We start from the raw sequence: 9,909 nt of genomic DNA on the forward strand, positions 1-9,909 counted from the left end.
GGGTAGTAGTTAGGATTTTCATTGTATGAGTTGTAAGGTAGGTTTGTATTGACTTGCTCCTCAAACTCCCCATACCCATTGTCATACTCAAACAATCCACCACATACTCCATATGTCAAGTCTTGAGCCATCATAGCTAAGACAAGGAAACAACTACAAGCATGGAAACTACACAAAAACGGTAAGAACAATCCTTGAGGAACAAGTTCCTCAAGGTGAAAGCAAAATCAAAATAGACAAACAAGTAAGAACTTAATCACATAGCACCATCCCCGGCAACGGCGCCATTTTGATAGGACCAGAGTTGGTCGTCACACATCCAATCAAACACATTTATAATACTCGACAAACTACTAGTTAGCGGTAAGTCGACGTCGATCCATGGGACGGTGTGCTTTGGGTTCTAAGTCTATCTATCTCAATTTATGCTAGTGTCACGATTGATTTGGGTTTGTAGTTGTGTTCTAGACTAATAAAAGCAATAAAGTAAAACAAGCAATAAAAGGGAGGATGTAAACAAATGATTAAAAGTGCTAGGATATCATGGGGTCATAGGGGATTCATGGTGTTGATCATACAAACATGTTTACAAAGTTGCAAGCAATTATTGTTGTGGAGGAACCGAGTTGGTTTATGTCTTACGGTTCATAGGAAGGGTTGGGTCCCGGAGCCGAATTGATTAGATTGTACAACACCTACAAGTCAACTTACTTTCCTCCTATTCAACTTCTATGCATGGTCTAACAAGACTCGAGTTGGTTTATATCTTACAAGTCAAGTTGAGTAGATAAGCGATGGTAAAAATGCAAGGATTCATAGGCTTAGCATTTCATCAAACATAACATGTGCATAAAGTTGACATCACAACAAGCAAGCAATTTAATCATGTGAACATATTAGATTAAGCATTAATCAATCCCATGTTTGCTTCCCCTAATTACCCACTAATCCTAGCTAAATAACTACTCACTTATTATCATGGAGAACATGTCATTAATGGTGTCAAACATAACAACAAGTATAAACATGATAATGGAATGAAGAAATGAACAATAAAGAGTAAAGAGTAAAGGAATTATACCAACTTAAGATGATCCAAACAATAAAGAAAAGAATAATAGAAGAACTTGATGATTGATGGAAGGTTGTCAATCTCCCAATAAACCCAATAGTCTTCGATTACCCAATAATAAACTTGAATAATAAACTTGAACAATAATTAAGGAGAGATTAATGTGAGATTTGTGGAAAGATTAAAGAGCAATCTATTCTAATCTACCCCTAATCTAATCTAAGAAAGCTTGATTTAATCTAAGGAAACTTTCTACTCTAAAAACTTCATGGTTTGATTATTACAAATGGGGTATTTATAGTAGGGATTCACTAGGTTAACTAAGGCTAAATTAGTAATTACACTTTTGAGTTTAGAGCAGGGAGACGCCGGTATCTTTGGAAGGATGGGCATCTTTCACGAAGAAAGAAAAAGGCGAAAATTGCTGCAAGGGAATCCGGGCGTCCAAGGGGAAAGACGGGCGGATTGTTGAGCTGGTGCCCGGGCGTCTTCTTGGGAATCCGGGCGACTTCGTGGGTGGGACGCACGGGTTGTTAGTGCAGGATGGGCGTCTTGTGGGAAACTCGCTCGTCTTCTGTCACAGCATCCTTTTTTCTTACTTCTTTTTTTATTCTTGCACGATTGGTCTTTAGTTTTCGCTTCCTCTTCATACTAGTCCATCAAATATCGTCAAATAGCTTCCGAATACGCACGAAAGACGGGAATTTCCGCCTTATTATCTTCTTTTCTACAAAACATATGAAATGTGATAGAAAAGCAAATAGGAAGGTTTTGACGGATAAAATGGCCATGAAATGCTATAATAGTATGCAAAATAGGCTCAATTAGGGGACTAAATACGCTCAAATAATGGTCACATCACATAAATATGCTCATCTTTCACGGAGGGAAGAAAAGGTCGTGTGGGCCTGTAAGAGAATTCGGGCGTCCAAGGCGTCGGGACGGGCGGATTTCCTGGATGCTGGACGGGTAGATTGATAGGCTGGACAAGCGGATTGTGGCGTTGTTGGACGGGCGTCCCTCTGGCAAAGACGCTCGGATTCCTCACGTCTTGGACAGGCGTCTTGCCTAGTTGGACGGGTGGATTGTGTCACATCTTTCTTTTCTTCTTTTCTTCTTCCAATAATCCTCCGGGATTTAGTCGGGGATGCAAGGACTTCTTCATCATTGCCCATCTACTATAATATGTACAAAGGCCTTCTAGTCTTGTCTTGTCTTTGATGCTTGGTCATTAGATTCGATCAATTTAGCTCTATTTTGCCATGAAAATGCAAGGTTTGCACTCCTCTTCTACCAAGGAAACAAAACCTCAAAGAATATGCAAAACAAAGGACTAAAGATAGTAAATGACCCAATTATGCACTAAAAAGCATAGGAACGAGGCTAATTCGGGGACTAAATATGCTCAAATAATGGTCACATCAAATATCCTCAAACCGAACCTTTGCTCGTCCCGAGTAAAGAGGTGACAAAAACTAGGACCGTTATTTAAACTAACCTAATAGCATAGCCGATATGAGACAATTAGCGGGTCTCACTCCGCCCCTTCAACTCACAACAAGACAACCATGAGGTAGGATGCCTTCTTGCAGGGCAAGGTGGGTCTTGCCAAAATGGCGACACATCCAATCATTAAAGCACATAAAATCAAGTAATGGATGCATCTACAAAAGAATAGCCACTTTCCTCATCTAAGTGGCGGAAATTATCTACAAGGGAAGCAATTCAAGGGTACACACTCCTTCATAGATGCAATTTCTTCAAACTACTAAGCCTAGAAGGATACCAATAAATCACCTCCAAATTGTGTTAAGCTAGGGTACCTTTGTCCTCAATCGTTAAATGCTTTCGTCAAGAGTAGACTCCCTATGGTGTTAGAAACACTGGAGGATCGCGGAATTCCCCTTCTTGCCTAGACAAGAAGAAGGGTAGTCCCCTCTCTACCATGCACAAAAGTGGATACGATGGATAAAGGGATCGAAAGTATTTGAGTTTTATTTGGGAGTTTGCATCGTTGTTGTTTTTCCCCTCAATTTCTTGTGGCATATAACATTTTGAGAACACTTTCTTGCCATTTCTTTTGATGTTTGGCATTTCAATACTTGACAATTTTTCAACTTTTTGCATTTTCTTTTGAACATTTTCAAAATCACCCCAATTAGTAACGAGGGTGCCATATATTTGAAGCATATGAGTTTTCACTTTTGTTACTCCTCTTTTCTTTTGATGTATTTTGCAAACTTTTTTTCTTTCTTTTCTTTTCTTTTCATTTCTTGAACTCAAACTTGAACAATTTTGTTTTTGTGCCCATTCCATTTGATGACAAAAATGTATGGTAGAATATGGATGAATGATGGTTGCATGGTTTCAAGGGTCACCTTGGAATAAACGGTAGCCAAGGAGTTATCACACCAAAAGGTATTCTTGACTAGGCCTTAATCCATGGGTCAAAGGATACTAACATGACACATCCTAGGGTGTTTTACAAGCATTCTAACAAGCAAAGTCTTAAGATGAAAAAGCATCTACTAGGGCCTATATACACTTGTCAAGCTTTCCAAGTAGACGGTTTCACAAAATTTTTCTAACATGCAAACTACATGCCATGATGCAACTAACATATATACATCCTAATGCATATGCTTCTACCAACTAGTATGCCAAATAATCTAAATGCAATCCTAAATTCACATTGTTTATACCGCATTAATCAAAATAAAGCCACATAGTCATTAACATAAAGAGGGAAAAAGGAGATTGGAAAAATCATACCATGCGGTCTTTAATATCCTCATGTCTCGGATGTGGCGTAGTCGATTAATGTGAAGAAGGATGAACAAACACAATATATATAAGCAATATATACAAGACTACACTACAAAGGAAATGAATTTGTTTTTGGATTTTTAATTTTTCAATTTTTTTGGATTTTTCGAAATTTTTGATTTTTTTTTGGATTTTTGAATAAAAGTTAAGTTAGAATTTCCCATCCCCACACTAGTATGGCCATTGTCCTCAATGGCCAATACGATAGGAAATTATGCAAGCATGATGTATGATTTCTAAACTAAATGCAAACTATACTAAGGTACACTACATGATGCATGGGTTTTTGTTATGGAGGAGAGCGTAATTTAGATTACCTCCCGATGCGTATGCATGGACTTCCCCAAACCAAAATAGACATTATTTCTAACGTCTTGAATTTCAGGTAGTTTATGCACACGGAATGAAATGCATGAAACTACAAATTCTCATTTTGGATTTTTCAAATTGGGAACAATAAAAAGAGCACCTTAATGAGGCCAAGGTGTTAGTCCTCCATGTTGCTAGAACTCCACAACAAATGATCAAAATAAAATAAAGAAAACAAAAGAAGTAGACAAACCATAAGAGGGGTGAAAGAGTGTAGGAGCCTCCAAGGTTTGCTAATCCTCCATCATATCATCATTATCATCATTTTCCTCCATAGAAGTAGAATCATCTCCACTCCCACTTTCACTTCCTTTCTCTTCCTCACTTTCTTCTTCCTCATCTTGAGCTTCTTCTTCTTGAACATTCTCTTGAGGCTCTTGTTCTTCACCTTCTTCATCAACACCCTCATCAACAATCTCCTCTCCACCCGGTCTTCCACCACTAGAGGTGCTAGGAAAGAAAACTTCCCTATCCGCCCAACTAGGTAAAGGACATGATGGATCAAGAAGTCCTTGCCTAGCTAGATGTAGGAGGGGTGGATATTGGGCCTTGTAAGCATCCACTCTATCATTGTAAGCTTGGTTAAGCATTTCCCTCATGAGTAGAGTTATGTAATCATTTCCTACCTCGACATCCTTGGGTTTGAACTCGTGATACTCAAATGGGTAGGGTGGTGTGACAATGGAGGAGGAGGGCTCATCAATCTCGCCTCTTTGTTGTTGAATAATGTACTCGGTCTCCTCGGAGCGTGGAAGAAGGTAGTTTGGTCGGTGAACACTCAATCGGCAAATCTTTAAAGGCAAAGTGAAGGATCTAGCTTCTTTGGTTAACCACCCATATTTGGTGTCAAGAGAATCATGCTTGACCCACGTAAACTTGTGAATCATGGCGTCCATATCAATAAGATGGCCTCCTTTGACCGCCACATAAGTGTTGTCTTTGTTGAAGTTTGGGTCAAAGTGCTTGGCCAAATAGGTAACTAGTCCTCCATTCACAATAAAAGCGGTGCCTTCTTTACCACAATCGACATTAAGCCATCTTTCAACCAAAAGTCTTAGAGCATTATATGGCTTAGTATATTCCCTTCCTATGTTCAAGGCCGACTCAAGAAGAACAAAATCGAGCTTGGTAAGATGATTAGTGCCATTTCTTTCTATCAAAGTATTCCCAATGACCTTATGCCACACTCTAATGCCCGGATGGTGGACAAATCGAGCACGACAATCAGGAAAGCACACAAATTTCTTTCCGGAAATTGCCTCCCAAAGAGGAGCGGGGTCATACTTTTCGGGGATCTTTTCATAGTATGGGGTATCACTAAGGCCTAAAATCTCACTCAATTCACCAAAAGTGATGCGTCTATTCACATTTGCAAGACGAAACTCGATGTGAGTTCTAGTCTCCACCCTTGTGACTTTCAAGGAACTCAAAAATTCTAATGTGAGGGTGGGGTATGTCAATTCTTTCATGGTAAACAATTTACCCAATCCCATAGCCTCAAAGAAGGTTTTGGTTTGCTCAAGAACACCCAACTTTGTCAAGGCATCTTCACAAATAAATTTTGTAGGCATAATGGTCTTCTTAGCAAAGAGAACAAATTTATCCCTATGAGAGTCAGAAGTGAAAATTACCTCCGGATAATTAGATAATTGCTCAATGACCGGAGTTGTTGATGTTGTAGCTTCCATAGGGGGACCTTGTTGAACCTCCAACCTTGCCTCATGGACTACCAATGCCTTTGACAATTGTTTTGCTTGAAGAGTTTGTTGCCTTTTTGAAAGTGTCTTCTTTGGGGGTGCCTTGTTACCTCCTTTAGTTCTTGCCATTGTTGATTACACCAAAGAAAGATTGAAATCTCCAATTTTTAGTTATGCCCAAATCGATTTAAGATGAAAGAATGTTGCTTTGTATCTTAAAAATCGACTCAAAGGTTGAAGATTTTGGTGTTTGAATCAATTGTTGTTGCAAAAGGAGTGATTAATTCTTGTTGTGAGGGAGTTTGGATTTGATTTTATTAAGTTTGTATTTGGTTTTGTTGATGTAGAGGATGAGGGTTTTATGGGGTTTTTGGGTTTTGGGTAGTGTTTGAATGTAGAGGAAATAAAAATGAAATAGGGAATAGGGGTTTTAAGAGACCCGTTAAATTTGAAATAGCAGTAGGGACGAGCGGATTCAGGACTAGGATGCTCGGATTCTACATGTTTTGCATCAGGAATTGACGCTACAGGACGAGCGTCTTTCAGCAAAGACGAGCGGATTCTTCAATGTGAGACAAGCGGATTCCTTGGAAGACGCTCAGATTCTGTTACAGGGTGATTCCTTAAATTTCAACAGCAGAAAGACGAGCGTCTTCTCTGCAAGATGAGCGTCCAGAATCAGACAAGCGAATTCTTCACTGGGACGCTCGGATTCTGTGACAGACCATTTTTTTTTTAATTCCACAGCTCAGCCGGACGGGGTCTGGTGATATAGGACGCTCGGGTTCCTCAAGACGAGCGGATTCTCTCATGAGACGCTCGGATTCCTCCCGGTCCATACGGATTCTGGTCCATCCGTGGGTACTGCATAACCCGTATCATTTTCATTCTTCAATTCTTGTATTTTTCATTGTGGGGGCACTACAAAGGCATGAATAGCCTAGGCAATTGCTATCCCCACACTAAGTCAAAGCACTACACATCAATAAAATCATAAGTCCCTCCCTCACTTCTCAAAATGATGAATATTTTGATCAAGGCACAAAAATATAAATCCAAAAATGACAAAAATGCAATGTAAAAATTAAAATGCAAGTTAGGGAGTTAGAATATTTACAAATGGTGGTTTAGGGAGGACTCCACCAAACTCTCATCCAATGTGAGATGTCAAGGGGGCATGTTCAAGGTGTTGTTGATGTGACTCAACACCTTGAAGAAGTAGTTGAAAGCTTGTTCATTATCATGATAAAGATCCTCAATAGGTCTTTGCACTTGTTGTTCTCCATGATTGTCTTGGTCCATAACATTACCAATATAAGTATTGAATATCCCTTCGAACTCATGATCCCAAGGACCGCAAACTTCGTCTACTTGATCATTAAAAATTTCTTGAGTTGATAGAGACAACTCTCCTTCTTTCTTGTCTTGACCAATGAGGCCATCCTCTTCACTTGTCATGGGTGAGCTTTTCAAGCTCTCTTTGTTGCTATTCTCTTGCTCTTTGAATGGAGCATCATCAACATTCTTTTTCCATTGGAATTCCGACTTCTTCCTATCATCCTTCCGGCTATAGTGATCAACCATAAAGCATGGTTCATGCAAACGGGGAGCTCTCATGGTCTTGTCAAGATTGAAAGTTATGGTCTCGTCGCCTACTTCTAGAGTAAGCTCTCCGTGCTTCACATCTATCACCGCACCTGCGGTGTGCAAGAAAGGTCTACTTAGAATGATCGGAATATTGGAGTCTTCTTCTATGTCAACGATGACAAAGTCCACCGGGATGAAAAATTTCCCAACTCTCACGGGAACACCTTCCCATATCCCTAACGGTGTCTTCGTCGATCTATCAGCCATTTGGAGTGTGATGTTGGTACATTTAAGCTCTCCCAACCCTAGCCTTTTACTAACCGAATACGGCATAACACTCACGCTTGCTCCTAGATCAAACAAAGCCTTGTTGATCGTGGTGTCGCCAATGGTACACGGTATTGAGAAGCTTCCCGGGTCTTTAAGTTTCGGAGGTGAACTCCCTTGAAGGATTGCACTACTCACCTTAGTGAAGGCGATAGTTTCAAGCTTCCGGATCGACTTCTTTTTCGTAAGGATGTCCTTCATGTACTTTGCATAGGCCGGCACATGATTGATTAATTCCGTGAAAGGAATCGAGACTTCCAAATTCTTCACAATTTCCATAAATTTCCCAAGTTGGTCATCAAACTTTGGCTTAGCTTGACGATTTGGGAATGGAAGTCTAATCATGATGGGCTCTTTCTCCTTGGCCTTCTCTGCACTTTTCTTTGAAACTTCTTCTTTTGTTGGTTCGCCTTCCTTGGGGTTTTGCACAACTTCTTCTTTCTCACTAGCTTCCACAACTTCATCCTCAACTTGCTTCTTCGGTCCTTCATATCTCGTACCACTCCTCAAGTGAATGGCACTAACCGTTTCATGTCTTGGGGGATTACTTTGAGGTGGTAATTGCCCCTTTTGCCTTTGAGTGTTTGAAGATGCTAGTTGGGTCAATTGAGTTTCCAACATTTTTGTGTGGGCTAGGATGTTGTTGATGGTGATGTCTTTTGCTTGACTATCTTTTTGCATTTGAGTGAAAAATTCTTGTTGATTCTTTTGCATTTGGAGGGCCGCTTTTTGAACATCAAAACCTTGGTCATTTTGTTGATTGTATGGAGTTTGATTTTGATAACCTTGGTTTTGGTTGTAGAAGGGTCTTTGATTTTGGTTTCTCATGGTAGGTGGGGTGTATGTTTGTTGAGGGTTTTGAATATTTTGGCTTTTGTATGAGAGACTTGGGTGGAATTTGGTGTTTTCATTGTAATAGTTGGAATAAGGGGTACCACTCTTGTATGCTTGAAAAGCATTCACTTGCTCATTAGTTCCCCAACATTCACTTTGGTCATGTCCCAAAGTTCCACAATTCTCACATACCCCACTTGGGATTGATGAAGATGCTACCATGGCATTAACATGATGCTTGGATGATTTTGAGGCTTCTTCAAGTTTAGTCATAGCCTTTTCAAATTTCAAGTTAATGGTATCAATATGAGCACTAAGTTGAGCACCCAATTGAGTAATGGAGTCCACTTCATGCTTTCCTCCTCTAGTAGCCTTGCGAGGTCTACTATATTGTGAATTGTGGACCGCCATTTTCTCAATCTTATTCCAAGTTTGATTATCGTCAACTTCGGTGAACATACCATTTGATCCCATGTTGAGAATGTTTTTTGAGTCTTTATAAAGTCCGTTCCAAAATTGTTGTACCAAGAACCACTCGCTAAGTTCATGATGAGGACATGAGCGACAAATTCCTTTGAACCGCTCCCAAGCTTCATACAAAGATTCTTCATCCCTTTGCTTAAAACCCGTAATTTGAGCTCTTTGCATATTAGTCTTTTCCGGAGGGTAGAATTTTTTGTAGAAAGCTATAGCCAACTTCTTCCAAGAGTCAATTCCAAGAGTAGCCTTATCAAGGCTCTTCAACCATTGTTTTGCGGTGCCGATTAGAGAAAAAGGAAATAAGACCCATCGAATTTGGTCTTGAGTCACACCGGTTTGTGAAATCGCATCACAATAGTCAGAAAAAGTCTCCATGTGAGAGTGAGGGTCTTCACTAGGCATCCCCCCAAATTGGCTTCTTTCGACTAATTGGATAAATGCGGATTTGGCAATGAAATTTCCGGTCAAGTGTTGTGGTGTGGGAGTACCATTGGGTAGGTTCTCCTCTGTTGGTACGGAATGTGATGAGAATTTAGGCATTGTGGGTTGATTTTGTGTTGGATTTTGTGTTGGGTTCTCCTCACCTTCTCTTGAAAAAGGGTTGATTAACTCAATAGTGTTTGGTTGAATATCTACAACCTCACCAATACCTCTCAAAGTACCTCTAGCAAGTCTTCTATTATTTGTCAAAGTCCTTTCAATTTCGTGATCAATGGG

At 39.9% G+C, this 9,909-nt stretch overlaps 1 non-coding gene across 1 annotated transcript; it reads left to right on the forward strand.

The window, feature by feature from the left end:
• The first annotated feature begins 9,253 nt into the window (after positions 1 to 9,253).
• LOC141597680 (small nucleolar RNA R71) lies at positions 9,254 to 9,362 on the forward strand. Its single transcript, XR_012522902.1, has one exon. It is a non-coding gene; the product is annotated as a small nucleolar RNA R71 (small nucleolar RNA).
• The last annotated feature ends 547 nt before the right edge of the window (positions 9,363 to 9,909 follow it).

The sequence above is a fragment of the Silene latifolia genome, chromosome 8, assembly GCF_048544455.1.
Source record: "Silene latifolia isolate original U9 population chromosome 8, ASM4854445v1, whole genome shotgun sequence".
Classification (NCBI taxonomy): domain Eukaryota; kingdom Viridiplantae; phylum Streptophyta; class Magnoliopsida; order Caryophyllales; family Caryophyllaceae; genus Silene; species Silene latifolia.